Below are 18,502 nucleotides of genomic sequence, written 5' to 3'. Positions count from 1 at the left end.
AGCACCAGCTCCAACTGTCGCAGGAGAGAGAGTCAAGCCCCCTCATAATCTTATATGTTTCGATAAGATCACCTCTCATTCTTCTGAATTCCAATGAGTAGAGGTCCAACCTACTCAACCTTTCCTCATAAGTCAACCCCTCCATCTCCGGAATCAACCTATTGAACCTTCTCTGAACTGCTTCCAAAGCAAGTATATCCTTTCTCAAATATGGAAACCAAAACTACGCAGTATTCCAGGTGTGGCCTCACCAATACCCTGTATAACTGTAGCAAGACTTCCCTGCTTTTATACTCCATCCCCTTTGCAATAAAGGCCAAGATTCCATTGGCCTTCCTGATCACTTGCTGTAACTGCATACTAACCTTTTGTGTTTCATGCACAAATACCCCCAGGTCCCACTGTACTGTAGCATGTTGCAATTTTTCTCCATTTAAATAATAACTTGCTCTTTGATTTTTTCTGCCAAAGTGCATGACCTCACACGTTCCAATATTATACTCCATCAGCCAAATTTTTGCCCACTCACTTAGCCTGTCTATATCCTTTTGCAGATTTTTTGTGTCCGCCTCACACATTGCTTTTCCTGCCATCTTTGTATCATCAGCAAACTTGGCTACGTTACACTCGGTCCCTTCTTCCAAGTCATTAATATAGATTGTAAATAGTTGGGATCCCTTCACCGATCCCTGCGGCCCCCCACTAGTTACTGATTGCCAACCCGAGAATGAACCATTTATCCTGACTCTCTGTTTTCTGTTAGGTAGCCAATCCTCTATCCATGCTAATTTTTTACCCCCAACCCCATGAACTTTGATCTTGTGCAGTAACCTTTTATGTGGCACCTTGTCAAATGCCTTCTGGATGCCCAAATACACAACCTTCACTGATTCCCCTCTATTCACCCTGTTCGTTACATCCTCAAGGAATTCGAGCAAACATGACTTCCCCTTCATAAATCCAAGCTGACATTACTGCACTCTCTGTCATGATGAAGGTGACTGCGGCACTTTCCTTTTATGCATGAGGTTCTTTTCAGGCATCGGCTGGGGAGATATGCTGTATTTCTCAGTACGCTACTCATCGCTGCGTTCGACAAGTAACCGAAGCAATGCACGCACGCCGGATGGAATTTATAAACTTCCCAATGTCAGGGAGGCACAGAATGAGAGGGCTTTGGGATTTGCACGCATTGCTGGTTTCCCCAAGGTGCAGGGTGCTGCTGACTGTACCCATATTGCCCTGTGAGCACCATTACAGGAGACGGACGTGTACCGAAACCATAAGGGATTCCACTCTCTCAACGTGCAGCTCGTCTGCGATCATACACAGCGCATTATGGCAGTGAATGCCTACTTTCCAGGGAGCATCCATGATGTGCACATCTTGCGTGAGAGCACTGTGTCTGACCTGTTGAAGTCTGAGCCACAAGGTAAATGCTGGATGCTGGGGGTCAAAGGATACGGTTTATATAATGAGCCATATAGCCACACCCAATATTAGCGAAAAGACAATTGGAGTGCTGAAGCAGCGCTTTCGATGCTTGGACCACTCAGGAGGCAGGCTGCAATTCCACCCTGAGCAGCTTGCTCAGTTCACAATGGTGTGCTGCATTTTGCATAATTTAGCAATCATGCGGGGACTGCGGGACTACTTAAGGAGAGAGTGCGGGAGACGGAGGAGGAAGAAAAGGAAAATGAAAGGGAGGATGACTACGATGAGCTTCCAGATGAACCCATGGCACCCTCCCCGCAACCCCCGCCGCCCCCCCCCCCCCAACACCACAGCGGAGGGCACGCGGAGCAGAATTGTTACATCAGCAGCTCAAAAATGAATGCTTTGCTTGAATGTGGAGAGCTGCGTTTTTGGACCCTGATGACTGTTACCCCACTGTAAAAGAATGCTTAAATTCAATTAAAGCATTTATGTAAAAATGTAAAAAATATACAACAATTGTAAAACTTTATAAAACGTATAACTGTAGCTTTGAACAACTGTAACAACTTTAACAACATTTAACAATTTTAAAACTTTAACAACTTGAAATAAACTTTTAAAAATCAAACTTCAACTATTTTAAATGAACAATGAATACGTGGCTACAACAAAGCACTCTTTACTGTCCTCGACCTCGACCTCGACCGCGTACTCACCAATCCTTCGAACTCACCCCACCCTTTCTTACTCCCGTCCTTCCCTTTCCCACTGCCTGAGTCCGGACCTCTCCGTGGTGGTACCAAGCCGGCGTGCAGCAGTGCATCCCGAGTGCTGTTGCTGTCGTTGGGGGTGAGACATTGCAGACGCAATAAATGGGGCCTCAGGAGCAGCTCATGATGTGGAAGGCATGGCTTCAGGGCTGGAAGATGCTGGCAGCTCCACACCCTCAGGTGCTGTCGACCTGTCTACTATGGCACGGGGTGATTCCGCGCCATGTCCCGATCCTGTTGATTGTTGCATGGCATCAACGGAGTCGGTGGTTCGCTCCATTGCAGTGATCATACGTGACATATCCTCCGACTTTCATTCTGATAGCGCCGCGATGTTTCCGGCTATCATAGCCATGGTCTTGAGCAGCACTTGACCTATCTTGAAGCTGGCCTGTGACAGACACACCATGTCCTGGTACGTGCCTATCTGTCTCGCAGCAATGGACCTTTTCTGCACCAACCTCCGTCGCTGTGGCAAAGACGCTGCAATGCTGGGGTATGTTGCTACACCCTGCTTGGTCCCGCAGAATCAGAGGAGCCATGGGGGAACCCCATGAATATAGAGTTGGTGGTGGAGGATGTTCCAGCTGGCCCACATGGAGATGATGTATCCTCCTCTGTCTGCACCCCCACCTGCACCTCCACTGGCTCCAGGATCAACTGCTCTTCCTCTTCATCATCTCTGGCAGGGCTGAAGTCCGGAGAGGGCTGGGTGATGCCAGAGGTGGAGACAGTGGGTCTGTCATCTGGTCTCTCTGCGGAGGTATGGTCTGAATCCTCCGAATCTGGAAGTACAAAACAACATTTAAAAATGCTTGGTACCAGTGGTCATGGTTTCATGAGTACATGAATACAGTGACATAGCGCAGTCTTACTTAAATATCCACCACTGCTGCATTACTGCATTAAATATCGCAGACAGACAATACATATATACATATACATATGCATTGCATTACATGCCCCCAACATTGCAGTTCATCACATGAGTCCAACATTACAGTGCAATAAACTTACATTACATTACATGTGGCCAAGATTACAGTTACAGTTACATTACATGACATGACAGGACCGCAACACAGACCGGGGATTGTTTTGAACTGACCATCCTGTGTGAGTGGGTCAGCTCCAATGCCTGTGGTGGCACAGTTGCTATCCCCAACCAGCGACAAGGCACGGATCTCAATCTCCATCAATGGTTCTTGCACTGGGGGTCCTCTCCCGCCCCCCATCCCGCACCCCGCCCCCCGCCCTGTACGCCATTGATCGGCTGCTATTGCAGATGTCTTCTTCTGCGAAAAGTGAAGTAAATGAAAATAAAAATCTTCAATCCATTTAATACCACAGACATGCTAGTTCACACACACACTCACACACACACACACACATCAAAACACTGGGTTGATCCTCTTGTCATTGCCTGAAAGCACAAATACATCGCCGTAACCTTGGGATAAATAACATCATCCGTGTGACACTGAACCTGCATTTACATGGTACATGGCACATGGGGGGGTGCATATATAAAATCATTACTTACTCTTGCTACCCTCAGCAGGTTGTTCCACCTCTTACGACACCTTTCCCTGGTGCATACCATTGTACTTGTGAAAGAAACAACCTCCCCGATCTCGTCCCATATTCTGTTGTATACCTTTGGGGGGACTTTCCACGACTACCCTTGGTTAAGTCAGAGTATCTCTCCCTAATATTCTCCAGCAGGGCAGGTAGCTTCATCTCATCAAAGCTGGGCACACTCAACCTCCCTTCTTGATGTTCCTCCTCATTGACTTCTTTTTCAGCATTTCCATTACGTTTATATTTATTATGATTTTTTATTTATAAAATATATATTATTATTGTTGATCTTGTATAATTATTATTTGTTATTAATATTATTTGACTCTTGAATCTCTGATGAATACAACTGACCCTCGAAGACTTTGCTGCTCCTTCTCACTCTCTCGCCCTCGACTTCAACTCTCTGCGCATGCGCAGTTGACACCTGACCCCCGAAATTGTGGGGAAAAAGCGTCTGTGGAAAAAAAGGCAAAAAACCCAAAAATTTGCGCATGTGCAGTGCAGTGCCGCACCATCCATCGACAAGAAAGTCAATCTTGATCGACTATAATACTGCATACCACCCGTTGCACACTGCTTGCATACCGCTGAAAAAATTGTCACCAAACCAGCGCTTTTCGGTCTTGGCGGTATTCCGACAATTTTAAACGACGCCCTGCTGGAATACCACCGAGAAATGGGCGGACCTTACTTCCTGATGAATTTCAGGCCCTTGTTGTGTTCAGATGAAGAGATACAGAATAAGTTTTGAGAAAACACACATTGACGCCAATAAATCATGAGAGGACTAATAAAGAAATATTACTGTACTGCTTCACATTCTATAAATGAGAAGATATTTGCTGCTTTTAAAAATTATTTTGTGACATTTCTATCAACTGAGGACCATAGTGCCAGTTTAGCAAGGAATGTAAAATGTAGACTCCATTGTTTTTTTCCAGGTTTACTATTGTGGTGGTGTAACAAGTGTCCATAGTGTAATTTATTCTGATTGTAATCGATAGTGGTTAGTACAGACGTGAACAATTATTTGGGCTGGAAGGCCACTTAACAAGTTTTGGTGAGCTGTTGAAGGCCGCCCACCAATGTTTCACTAATCGCACGGTCCTGCGCAAGCCGTACCCAAGCTCCTGCCCCTGGAAGAGATATTGCACATGCACAGATGCATAGTGGCCGGCCATGTAGCCAATTTAAAGGGACCATGCCATGAAAAAAATTGGAGGGAACATTGCATAAACATAAATTTATATAGTAATCAGATACTATTTTACATACACAACATGTATCCGATACTGCTTAGAAAGGAATCAAAGATAAAAGTTAAAAACGTGGTATCTTCTGGTCTCTGTAAATCAGTGCTATGAAGTTTAGAGCCTGTTTCAGCATCAATTTCCCTTATGCCCCGCTGCAAAAATTACTAATGCCGTCTCAATTGGTGTCAGATGAAAACGTCTCTGCCGTTGTACTCTGGATACCGGGAGCGGAAAGATGCAGCGCCGGTCACTTTCTTTGGTAAAAGATTTGTGGAGATCAGCAACCATGACCCCACTCTAAAATGGATAGGGCATATTCAAGTACACAGTGCATTCTGGGTATGGACATCCGCTATTGGGGCCCAGAATCACGAACGGATCCTTTTAAGATCGGGCCAGGGAGAATCGCTTTTGCGAATTATTAATTTGAATGAAGTATTACTATTTTTTTTCCTTGGCTGCAGTCCGGGTCTGTCTCTGATCCATGAGAAGTGAAAGTGGATCGATGAATGTGCAGCTCGAGCTCCAGCTCGCATTTAAATTCTGCCTCTCAGGTGTTTCCACCACTGCATATCAGCCCCTTTAGTGTAGAGCGACTTCTAGATCCGAATTTTAAAAATCGACAAAGAGCGGAATCTCACTCAAGAGGTGACCTCAACCACAGCTGTAGTAAAAACCATTGAAACGAGGTGCCAGCGTCCTGTTTTGGGCGGGGGGCAATTTTGGCCCCAAAGTGTCGAATTTGCTCTTTCCCCACAGTATTTATATGGGTGGTCCAGTTAAGTTTCTGCTCAATGGTGACCTCCCAGGTTGTTGATGGTGGGGGATTTGATGATGGTAATGCCATTGAATTTCAATGGGACGTGGTTATACTCCCTCTTGTTGGAGAAGGTCATTGCTTGGCACTTGTGTGGTACAAATGTTACTTGCCACTTATCGGTGCAAGCCTGAATGTTGTCTCAGTCTTGCTGCGTGTCAGCATGGACTGCTTCATTATCTGAGGAACTGCGAATGGAACTGAATACTGTAAAATCATCAGCAAACATCCCCACTTCTCACTTTATGATGGAGGGAAGGTTATTGAAGAAGCTGAAGATGGTTGGGCCAAGGAGACTGCTCTGAGGAACACCTACAGCGATGCCCTGGGGCTGAGATGATTGGCCTCCAGCAACCTTCTTCCAATGGGTGGAAAAAAGGCATAAAATTTACTTTAAAAATGACTATTTGGTTTAACATTTTTTTGACTGATATGTTCTTTTTAGAAATATGGAGGTGCGTGGTTATGGCACCAGAACTGGCATGGAGCTGTTGGGCTGAATGGCTTGTTTCTGTGCTATGCATTCTATGTAATATCCAGGTTAGGTGCACTGGGTTAAGAAGTTACTGTTGCAAGAGCCCACTGAAGTTCATAATGGCAATATTATTGCAGCATATTCTGAGTTTTTATGTCCATCCCAGTGACAGATCAACATTAACTCAGAAATCCCAGTCAGCTGCTTCCCGCGGGAGATCGGGTAAAAAAGTTAAAAAAGATGCGCACCGACCTGTTCCTGCTGCGCCCACGGGAGTTCCCGATCCTGAGGCCTCCACTTCTGTGCGTCGGAGCACGTGGATGACAGGATGTGCGCAGCGCTGGAGAAGCCATCACATGGCTCTAGGTAGCCAATCAAGATACAGTATTTTCTCATTCATAATAATGGGAATTCCGTAAGTTGAAGTTCCCATTATTATGAATGAGAAACCTCCCCCAAACATACAAAACTTGAATAAAAAATAGAAAAAATACACCACATATTTGAATTACTTTAAATTAAAGTTGTTTATGTATTATAAAAAAATTTATTTTTCCAATTTTTAAAAAAGGTTTTTTAATTATGATTTAAAATAACCTTACCATAGTGGGGAGGGTATTTAACAATAAAATATGATTTTTACATTTTATTTTATAATGTTTTTGTGTATTTTAAAACTCTTATGCCTGTAAAAGTAGGCTATAAGAACATAAGAACATAAGAAAAACGAGCAGGAGTAGGCCATACGGCCCCTCAAGCCTGCTCCACCATTTAATAAGATCATGGCTGATCTGATCATGGACTCAGCTCCACTTCCCCGCCCGCTCCCCATAACCCCTTATCCCCTTATCGTTTAAGTAACTGTCTATTTCTGTCTTAAATTTATTCAATGTCCCAGCTTCCACAGCTTTCTGAGGCAGTGAATTCCACAGATTAACAACCCATCAGTGGAAACATCTTCTCTCCATCCACCTTGTCAAGCCCCCTTATATTCTTATACGTTTCATAGACATAGAAACATAGAAAATAGGTGCAGGAGTAGGCCATTCGGCCCTTCTAGCCTGCACCGCCATTCAATGAGTTCATGGCTGAACATTCAACTTCAGTACCCCATTCCTGCTTTCTCGCCATACCCCTTGATCCCCCTAGTAGTAAGGACCTCATCTAACTCCTTTTTGAATATATTTAGTGAATTGGCCTCAACAACTTTCTGTGGTAGAGAATTCCACAGGTTCACCACTCTCTGGGTGAAGAAGTTCCTCCGCATCTCGGTCCTAAATGGCTTACCCCTTATCCTTAGACTGTGACCTCTGGTTCTGGACTTCCCCAACATTGGGAACATTCTTCCTGCATCTAACCTGTCTATAAGATCATCTCTCATTCTTCTAAATTCCAATGAGTAGAGGCCCAACCTACTCAACCTTTCCTCATAAGTCAACCCCCTCATCCACGAAATCAACCTAGTGAACCTTCCCTGAATTGCCTCCAAAGCAAGTATATCCTTTCGTAAATATGGAAACCAAAACTGCACGCAGTATTCCAGGTGTGGCCTCACCAATACCTTATATAGCTGTAGCAAGACTTCCCTGCTTTTATACTCCATCCCCTTTGCAATAAAGGCCAAGATACCATTGGCCTTCCTGATCACATGCCGTACCTGCATACTATCCTTTTGTGTTTCATGCACAAGTACCCCCAGGTCCCGCTGTACTGTGGCACTTTGCAATCTTTCTCCATTTAAATAATAACTTGCTCTTTGATTTTTTTCTGCCAGAGTGGATGACCTCACACTTTCCAACATTATACTCCTGCTCCTCCTGTGCTTTGTGAGAAGTCAGGGATGTTCCCAGTGTCCCTGACTACTATGTGTGCAGGAAGTGTGTCCAGCTGCAGCATTGTTGCACTGGAGCTGCACTTGGATTGACTCTGGAGCATCCACGGTGCTGAGGATGTCGTAAATAGCACCTTTAGTGAGTTGGTCACACCGCAGGTAAAAGTTACACAGACAGATAGGGAATGAGAGACCAACAGGAAGAGCAGTGGAAGGAAGGTAGTGCAGGGGTCCCCTGCGGTCATCTCCCTCCAAAACAGATATACCAACTTGGGTACTGTTGGGGGAAATGGCCAATCAGGGGAAGGCTACAGCAGCCAAGTTCATGGCACCATGGGTGGCTCTGCTGTGCAGGAGGGCAGGAAAAAGAGTGAGAGAGCTATAGTGGTAGGGGATTCTATTGTAAGGGAAATAGATAGACGTTTCTGCAGCCGCAAACAAGACTCCAGGATGTTGCCTCCCTGGTGCAGGGGTCAAGGATGCTTCGGAGCGACTGCAGGGCATTCTGCAAGGGGAGGGTGAACAGCCAGATGTCGTGGTGCATATAGGTACCAACGATATAGGTAAAAAGTGGGATGAGGTCCTACAAGCTGAATTTAGGGAGCTAGGAGTTAAATTAAAAAAGAGGACCTCAAAGTTAGTAATCTCAGGATTGCTGCCAGTGCCACGTGCTAGTCAGAGTAGAAATAGCAGGATAGTTAAGATGAATACATGGCTTGAGAAATGGTCCAAGAGGGAGGGATTCAAATTCCTGGGACATTAGAACCAGTTCTGGGAGGAGGTGGGACCAGTACAAACCGGACGGTCTGCACCTGGGCAGGACTGGAACCAATGTCCTAGATGGAGTGTTTGCTAGTGCTTTTGGGGAGGATTTAACCTAATAGGGCAGGGGGATGGGAATCTATGGTGGGAGACAGAGGGAAGTAAAATGGGGTCAGAAGCAAAAGGTATAAAGGAGAAAAGTAAAAGTGGAGGGCAGAAAAATCAAAGGCAAAAATCAAAAAGGGCCACATTGCAACATAATTCTAAAAGGACAAAGAGTGTTAAAAAAACAAGCCTGTAGGCTCTGTATCTCAATGCGAGGAGCATTCATAATAAGGTGGATAAACTAACTGCGCAGATAGCTTTTAATGGATATGATGTAATTGGGATTACGGAGATATGGCTCCCTGGTGACCAAGGCTGGGAACTCAACATCCAGGGGTTTTCAATAGTCAGGAAAGATAGACTGAAAGGAAAAGGAGGTGGGGTAGCGTTGCTGGTTAAAGAGGAGATTAACACAATAGTAAGGAAGGACATTAGCGTGGATGAGTAGAATCTGTATGGGTAGAGCTGCAGAACACCAAAGGGCAGAAAACGCTAGTGGGAGTTGTGAACAGACTATCAAACAGTCATAGGGAGGTTGGGGATGGCATCAAACAGGAAATTAGGGATGCATGCAATAAAGATACAGCAATCATCATGGGTGACTTCAATCTACATATAAATTGGGCTAACCAAACTGGTCGCAATACAGTGGAGGAGGATTTCCTGGAGTGTATAAGGGATGGTTTTCTAGACCAATATGTTGAGGAACCAACTAGAGAGCTGGCCATCCTAGACTGGGTGTTGTGTAATGAGAGAGGATTAATTAGCAATCTTGTTGTGCGAGGCCCCTTGGGGAAGAGTGACCATAATATGGTGGAATTCTTCATTAAGATGGAGAGTGACACAGTTAATTTATAGACTACAGACCTGAACTTAAAGAAAGGTAAATTCGACGGTATGAAATGTGATTTGGCTAGGATAGATTGGCGAATAATACTTAAAGGGTTGACGGTGGATAGGCAATGGCAGACATTTAAAGATCACATGGATGAACTTCAACATTGGACATCCCTGTCTGGTGTAAAAATAAAACGGGGAAGGTGGCTCAACCGTGGCTTACAAGGGAAATTAGGGATAGTGTTAAATCCAAGGAAGAGGCATATAAATTGGCCAAAAAAAGCAGCAAACCTGAGGACTGGGAGAAATTTAGAATTAAGCAGAGGTGGAAAAAGGGTTTAATTAGGAGGGGGAAAATAGAACATGAGAGTAAGCTTACAGGGAACATAAAAACTGACTGCAAAAGCTTCTACAGATACGTGAAGAGAAAAAGATTAGTGAAGACAAATGTGGGTCCCTTACAGTCAGAATCACGTGAATTTATAATGGGGAACAAAGAAATGGCAGACCAATTGAACAAATACTTTGGTTCTGTCTTCACTAAGGAAGACACAAATAACATTCCGGAAATACTAGGGGACCGAGGGTCTAACGAGAAGGAGGAACTAAAGGAAATCCTTATTAGTCAGCAAATTGTATTAGGAAAATTGATGGGATTGAAGGCCAATAAATCCCCAGAGCCTGATAGTCTGCATCTCAGAGTACTTAAGGAAGTGGCCCTAGAAATAATGGATGCATTGGTGGTCATTTTCCAACAGTCTATAGGCTCTGGATCAGTTCCTATGGACTGGAGGATAGCTAATGTTACCCCACTTTTAAAAAAAGGAGGGAGAGAGAAACAGGGAATTATAGACCGGTCATCCTGACATCGGTGGTGGGGAAAATGTTGGAATCAATTATTAAAGATGTAATAGCAACGCATTTGGAAAGCAGTGACAGGATCGATCCAAGTCAGCATGGATTTATGAAGGGAAATCTTCTAGAATTTTTTGAGGATGTAACTCGTAGAGTGGACAAGGGGGAGTCAGTGGATGTGGTGTATTTAGACTTTCAAAAGGCTTTTGACAAGGTCCCACACAAGAGATTAGTGTGCAAAATTAAAGCACATAATATCGGGGGTAATGTAATGATGTGGATAGAGAACTGGTTGGCAGACAGGAAGCAAAGAGTGGGAATAAACGGGTCCTTTTCAGAATGGCAGGCAGTGACTAGTGGGGTGCCACAGTGTTCAGTGCTGGGACCCCAGCTATTTAAACTATACATTAATGATTTAGACGAAGGAATTGAATGTAATATCTCCAAATTTGCAGATGACGCTAAGCTGGGTGGCAGTGTGAGCTATGAGGAGGATGCTAAGAGGCTGCAGGGTAACTTGGACAGGTTAGATGCGTGGGCAAATACATGGCAGATGCGGTATAATGTAAATAAATGTGAAGTTATCCACTTTGGTGGTAAAAACATGAAGGCAGATTATTATCTGAATGGTGACAGATTAGTAAAAGGGGAGGCGCAACGAGACTTGGGTGTCATGGTACATCAGTCATTGAAAGTTGGCATACAGTTACAGCAGGCGGTGAAGAAGGCAAATGGCATGTTGGCCTTCATAATTTGAGGATTTGAGTATAGGAGCAGGGAGGTCTTACTGCAGTTGTACAGGGCCTTGGTGAGGCCACACCTTGAATATTGTGTACAGTTTTGGTCTCCGAATCTGTGGAAGGACATTCTTGCTATTGAGGGAGTGTAGCGAAGGTTCACAAGACTGATGCCCGGGATGACAGGACTGACATATGAAGAAAGACTGGATCGACTAGGCTTATATTCAATGGAATTTAGAAGAAAGAGAGGGGACCCCATAGAAACATATAAAATTCTGACGGGATTGGACAGGTTAGATGCAGGAAGAATGTTCCCGATGTTGGGGAAGTCCAGAACTAGGGGTCACAGTCTAAGGATAAGGGGTAAGCCATTTAGTACCAAGATGAGGAGAAACTTCTTTACTCAGAGAGTTGTGGGGCATGTGGAATTCTCTACCACAGAAAGTTGTTGAGGCCAGTTCGTTAGATATATTCAAAAAGGAATTAGATGTGGCCCTTACGGCTAAAGGGATCAAGGGGTAAGGAGAGAAAACATGAATGGATTACTGAAGTTGCATGATCAGCCATGATCATATTGAATGGTGTTACAGGCTCGAAGGACCGAATGGCCTGCTCCTGCACCTATTTTCTATGTTCCATGTTTCTATGTTTCTATACTCCATCTGCCAAATTTTTGCCCACTCAATTAGCCTGTCTATGTCCTTTTGCTTTTCTCAGGCACGAGAGTTTTGAGGACAGTTGATGGGCAAGATACTGCAATCTTGCCCATGCAAATATCCTTGCTCCTGGTATACTTAGGATCTGTTAAGCTGGAGCTTGACAGATCAAAAAAGCCAATTTTCAGTGCATGCACATTGTGGTTATTTTTGAGGTTATTTAAGGCATATTAAATACAATGGTCACTGAAAGCATGAAAATTAAGCCTGATCAAAATATATATCTGTGAGATTATTTTGCGATTCAATAGATGAACACAAGGGGGCCAAAATTGATGAAGGCACCCGCCCACCCAAGTGCCGCCCAAAGGACCACTGATGGCTGCCTAGATACCTGACGGTACTTTGGGCGGGGTTTTCATCAAAAAGGTCCTTGAAAGGATGGCGGGCAGCAAAATAGGGACTTACACCGTCAATTTGGGCGGCAGCCGACGGGAGCTCCCAATCTCGGCGGCAAAGGCGCTTGCCGCCCAAGTGCCGCCGAGGGTGGAGTCGGGCCCACGGAGAGTCGAAGACCTGAAAAGGAAAATCATCAAAAAAAAACATTGGAACACCTTCATGGAACTCCATCCAGGTAAGTCGCTGTAAAGAAAAAAATAAAAAATTGTTTATTAACTTTTTTTTCAGCTCTTCATACTCACTATCAGGAATAGAACAGCCTCCAGCCAGCAGTCCTTCCCCATTTTGACGTCGACTCCCGCTGACTCCCACCCGCATCAATATGGCATCTCGGTGGGCAAAAGGTCAGTTGCACCACTCGGCCGTCTGCTTTCCCGGCGGTTCTCCTCTCCCGCCCGCTCCACATCAAATGGAAAATGGCACTGGGCGCAACTTCAAGGGGAATGTCGGCGACAGTGGGCGGCAAGGCCATCAATTTTGGCCCAAGAGGTCCATTATCAGCACCACAGCACCATATCAAATCAGTTACAAAGGATCCAATGTTAGTTCTTGGGAGTAATTAATATGACACTGAGCCCAAAGTGGAAGGCGTAGACCAGATTTACTGCTTGTGATATTACCATACAGAATTTACCCCTTCCATATGAACTTCTTCTGCCCATTGGTTTAACTGATGTGTTTATTTCAAGTGATAAGAGAGAAGAAAAAGGAATGTCATGAGTACAATGAGCATTCATAGAATAATATTGCAAACAGTAATTTACAGGCTAGTTGTGCGTTCAGTACAGTTCGTCCTCATCTTGTGAAGTACATAAACATTGGTAATTTGACAAAATCTTCCAATGCTCAAAAAGCAGAAATTGTAAAACATATTTAGATTGCACCCAAGGGGGCAAGTTCGTGTGCTTGTTTGCCTGGACCCAGACAGCACGTGAAATTGGTATCGGACCCTTATTATAATGTGGAGCAGGTGTGCAGCCAGTACTACCCACACTATTCATTAGCTACATGCCTGTTGGGGGTCATGAGATGGAAATTGAGCTGTACTGACACCACTTAAAGGCAGCCAGCACTTCTTAAAGGGGAGGTTCACTCTGACTGGAAACAGGAGGGAAAGATCGGAGAAGGTGGCTGGAAGATGTCCAAACAGGACACACAGGTTCTCCAAATGCCATGTTGGAGGCCCTGGTCTAGGCAGTGGAAAGAAAGAGACAGATCTCTTTCCCCCCAGGGGACAGAAAGTCCTCAAGGCAACACCTCTGCCACTAATGACAGTGCCAGGAGCTTATCTCCCAGGATGTGGCTGCAATGCCGAAAAAAGTTCAATGACCTCATGAAAGTTGTCAAGATAAAAATATTGCTCTCTTAGTCTCTGCAGAAAATCCTCACGGCCATGTCAAGTGCCAACCTTGGAGGAGATGTCGCGTGGGGTTTCCTCACACCTTATCCTCTTTTTCCCTTCTTACTTCTATCTCACCCTCGGCACGATGAACTGCAGCTGTTTTCGCCAGCCACTTATCTCTTTCTGCTCTCCCTTCATACTAAAAGCTAACCCTTGTTCTCTCTCATTCATTTCAGATGCTGAAATGTGGAGATACCTTTGTACCACTTGAGGAAGAGGAGGCCAGTCTTTCTGAGGATGCACCATCACTCAATCTCGCCGTAGCAAGTACCAGCTCAGAGACTGGCACCTCGTGTACTTTAGAAGTTAGGCTCGAGGACAGGTCTTCATGTCACCAGACAAAAGTGTACAGGAGCTAGGCAAGGGGTAAAGAACATCACAGGTGCCAGCTCACCAAAGGACAAGATGGCACAATAGCTCTGTTGCACAGGACTCAGATACTAACTTTGAAGTCCCAGTTACCAAAGAAGGCTGATGAGCATACACCAAGAAATGCTGGATGCACTGGGCAGCTTGCCAGCAAGCTATGTAAATATTTAATCAGCATTTAACATACTTACCTTGAAATGTGAAAATTCTTGATGCCTACTAAGCAGCTCAATCCAATATGATGGCCCGTGCACTTGTGGCACAAAATGACCACAAGCGGCCCAGCTGCCATGTTGGATGGTTTCACGTTTGAAGAACAGCCGGAATTTCTAGGCCAATGTGTGCAGAAAAATATGCTCAATGTTGGAGGGCAGTGAGTTTCAACCTGTTCTTCACCTGAAAAACAAACGACTGGTAACCGGTAATTGAGATTTGGGGGTCAGGTGGACCTCGGTCACTCTATTAAAGCCCAAGGCCCACCTGATGCAATTTTCAGGCGAGCCTATTTTAGCGTATACATTATCTTCAGCTCTATCAGGCTTTTAATCCAGCAAATCTATTGTTTTACAGTTCAATTTGATTTGATAAGTGTGAGATACGAGCAACAAACAACTGTTGATGCATTTTGTCATAACTAGTATTTATGATTTTTAACCTCCATCATTCTGAGATTTTTTCTTATATTCATGGTATTAAAGTTATGAAAATACAGTGACATCAGCAAAGCCTTCGTGACAGTTCAGGGCAACTCGCTGGTGTGACCTTGCTGTGGTGTGAGGGTGTTCAGCTCACTAAATACTGAAGGGCCACCAAAACACCTCTACAGAACTGTCTGCTCTGACAGTGATCTTTCTCTTTCTCTTTCTCTCTCTCTCTCATTGTTTCAAATTATATAATAATGTAAATTTGTTTTTTTCTTCCTTAATCTTTACATTGAATTAAAAAGTAAAATGCGTCTACTGGAATAGATTGAGTTTTTTTGGTTTGATTCTCTGTACTGTACTGCTTTGCACTGTCTATTTGTTCTGCTGGATGTTAAAGATCTCAGGCTGATGTCTTGGGGTGGAATAGTGGTGTGGTGGGGTTTCTGCCCACCCCTCCAACTTCGCCTCATTTTCCTGGGTTGGAGGTCATTCAGATGCAGGCTGGGGTTCCGAAGAATTCCCATTGCCGAAAGAGAGCTGGAGAATGCTGAAGAAAAAGGTGAAGTGACGCTGCAGTGGACCATTGCTGCAACACCAGAAGAGGCAGCAAGGCATTTAAAGTGGCAGAAAAACCCCAAAGAGAAGAAACCTCCTGACTTTCTAGGCCTCGGTAAAGCTAACTGTATAGAGACTCTATACTAGCTTCTCTCCCGCCACCTGCAATTGTTGAAGGCTTACTGCCACAAAACCAGGCTAACCATCACCTTTCATTCGACGATACTGAGAATGAACAGAGAAGCCAGATTCTGCCCTGACCTCCAGGAGGGAGGTCCCACTCAGCGAAGCCTTTGGTCCACGCTGATGGTAAGGCCATCCCAGTTATTTAACGATGCAATAAAAGGTAGGAGAGAGAAACTAGGGGCTGGATTTTATGAACCTCAATGGGTCCGTGATGGGCAATGTTGATGGCAAGTTCCAGCCATACTGCTGGTTCAAGCCCGCTGTGTTGAAGGATTTTCCCCTGATTGGGCTTGTTAAGCCCACCTAGCATGTTTCCCAGCCAATTGAAGGAAGGGGGTCATCAGTCGGTTTCCTTAAAGGGACCATGCGCAAATTTATTTTGACATTTGTGCTGTCAGTGTTCTACAGCATTGAAGTGCTGCAAACGCTGACAAGCACTGCATAAAGGTGCCGGAGCTGCACCCAGGCTCTCCCATGACTCCTTCCATATGCTTATGGAAGGAATCACAGCATGTAGGAAGGTTCTCTTCCCTTCCAATGTGCAGAAAAGACTTTCCCAGGAGATCAACGCAGCCTTGTTGCACATTGGACAGGAGAACACAATCAGTGATGGTGTCAGGAGAACCAGGCTGCAGTGGCGCATACCTTTCAATGATCTCAGTAAATTACGAAATGTTACTGCAAAGCCACACTCAACCTCATCCTGTTGTGCCTCTCAACACATCCCCATCACTCTGCCTTCCTGACCCTACTCCTGCACATCTTTACTCACACCAACTTACCTTGCACCTCCACCTATCCCTCTCTATCTATATTATCACTTCCCTATCTCACTAGTCATCCCTCGCACACGTCCTCATCCTAGTCCAATCATACCAACTAACACACAAAGATAGGCACTTGCGTGTTTTAGCCAATGCTCATGTGAAGTTTCTGTTACTGCGCTGTCAAACATTGAAATTTTTATTTTCAACACTTTGCCTTCTTGGACAGATTTGTGTGCATGTTTGGAAGTGGCTTAGTGAATTACAGTGAATGGTGAGACATAACGATACCCCTGCAATGCTGATGATTGTGAAAGGTATGGCTTTGGCATTGTAGGGATGTTTTATGGTGTTGGCGTGGAGTGGTACAAACCTGGCGCATCATGTGGCAGCCAGGGTGTTCGGCGTCAAGTGAAGTAAATCTGGCCATGGTAAGACCATCCCTGGCCTCCCGAGCAGCAATGTGGTCAAGTGCTGATGCCCTGTGTCCAATGCAGCCTCAGTTGATTGCGGTGAAGCTTGGTGTTATTGTTGGTGCTGCTGGTGTGCCTGGTGATGCTGGTGTTGGGGATGATTGTGGTGGGATTCTGAGGACCAGGGTGAGAGACTATAAAGTGCACCAATGATGATAGAACATTATTTGTTACGCACTTAACCTGCTCTGATAGAAAATATTTTGGAAAATGGAGCAGGCGAAGTAAAGATGACTGAAGCGATCTGTCAATGGTGGGAGAGGTAATGAGGTCAGACTGGATGGAGACTTGTGTAAAGACTTGCAGCATTCTGAATCTGTAGTGGAAATGCAGTTTAGAGATGCTAAGGGAACATTTATCAATCAGCTGGGAGCTTTGACTTGATATTTGAAGCTGTTCCAACTCATCGGTGAAACAATGGCCAATGACCTTCCACCTCAGCTTCAAGGTCTAGGCACAGCGAGAAACTAATGGGCGACCTGTCAAATTCAAAAAGCTAGGAAAAAACCATTGCTAAGTGGCTGTAAACAAGCCACTAATGATGTCAATTGTCTCCCCCGCCGCTGTGTGCCAGGTCTGTCCAGCACTGACAGACCCAACATTTGGTAAAGGCGCGTGGTGGCGGGTTGACAGCAGAGTCCCGACTTGCTGTCAAAAAAAAACTTTCCCACCCGACCCGCACTGACCGCCCCCACCCCACCCCGAAAGATTCCTCCCTTAGTGTTGACACCTCCTCTAATTCATGTAAATCTTAATATGTAAATTCAGAGCTATTTCAAAAATACTGATTACTCTTCTGCACATTGTCAAGTACATTGTTCCACAATAGTATAATAACTTGTATTTGTTTGTCGCATGACATCCCTTTTTACAATCCTATTAAATGCCACACTAATTACTTCAAGTTATTTCATTAATTAATTCAAACTGTTTAAGAAATGATGCCTTCTCTTTGTTCAATTTGTTTTGTTTAGTCCTTGTTTCCAAATCACGAGAGATGCCTTTTTGAGTATGTAAGCAATACAGCCTGTTAATTCGCACAATGACATGACCGTGTGTTACAGATGGGTTGCAGGCTCAGAGTCTTTTACCACATAGAGACGGACATAAATAACACAAGTCAAGCCAAATGTTATAAGCAGCATGGCAAGAAATCAGCCCATGAACATCTACTGGGAAATATAAGAGCTGCAGGAGCATAAACAAGAAACATTAAACATCAGCAAATAGAAACAACGGATCAAGAGAGCAGGGATTAAAATGCAATACACTACATAACATGATCAATCTAGCTGTCCAGTCTGGTATGACTGGAATGCAAAACATTGTAAAGTTCCATGGTGGTTGTTCTGATAATTGATGTAACAAACTGCCAGGAACCCTATGGTCTAGCCTGTCAAAAATTCAGAGTATTTATTAGACTACCATCGCTGATATTCAAGATGCTGCCAGACTAGAATGTCCAAAAACTTAAAATATTACATCATCTGGCCTTGCCTAGATGCAGAGTGACCCACAGCAGTTGCAT

This window comes from Pristiophorus japonicus, chromosome 1, assembly GCF_044704955.1.
Source record: "Pristiophorus japonicus isolate sPriJap1 chromosome 1, sPriJap1.hap1, whole genome shotgun sequence".
Taxonomy (NCBI): Eukaryota; Metazoa; Chordata; class Chondrichthyes; family Pristiophoridae; genus Pristiophorus; species Pristiophorus japonicus.
Note: the sequence above shows the minus strand (reverse complement) of the source record.